This window comes from Chrysochloris asiatica, unplaced genomic scaffold, assembly GCF_000296735.1.
Source record: "Chrysochloris asiatica unplaced genomic scaffold, ChrAsi1.0 scaffold00024, whole genome shotgun sequence".
Taxonomy (NCBI): Eukaryota; Metazoa; Chordata; class Mammalia; order Afrosoricida; family Chrysochloridae; genus Chrysochloris; species Chrysochloris asiatica.
The window spans coordinates 10,127,123-10,127,838 of NW_006408542.1; positions in this window are offsets into that span (position 1 = coordinate 10,127,123).

Below are 716 nucleotides of genomic sequence, written 5' to 3' on the forward strand. Positions count from 1 at the left end.
CATTTGTATTCCATCAATTCCACAGTCTTGTTCTTTGCCAATGCCTTCTGTGCCCCTTGGACTTCTTCCTTCAATTTAATTAGCTCTTGATCATACGCTACCTTTTGAAATGGTTGAACATCAACCATTTATTTTTGGTACAGTAATTCTGTGCATTCCTTCCATCTTTTTATGCTTTCTACATCATTCAATAGTTTGCCCATAGAATCCCTCAATATAGCAAATCGAGACTTAAATTTTTTCATCAGTTCTTTTTGCTTGAGAAACGTAGGGCATGTTCTTCTCTTTTGGTTTTCTAACTCCATGTCTTTGTACATTTCATTATAATATTTGACCTTGTCTTCTCAAGCTGCCCTTTGAAATAACATGTTCAGCTCTTTTAATTTCAAATGTTTTCCATTTGCTTTAGTATCACTATTCTGGAGAGTAAGTTTCAGCATCTCTTCTGACATCCAATTTGGTGTTTTTGTTCTTTCTTGATTTTTTTTTTTTTAATATCCTTTTGTTTTCCTTCTGGTCTTCAGTTATTAGTTTCTAATGCACCAAATCTGTTCTTGAGATGATATTTAAATTCTGGTGGGATTGGGTCAAGGTCATTTTTTGGCTCTTGTGGTCTTTTCCTAATTTTCCTCAGTTTCAGCCTGAACTTGCATATGAGCAATTGATGGTCTGCTGTTCCAAAGTCTGCTTTCAGAATCACAGCAACACCTAAGCTA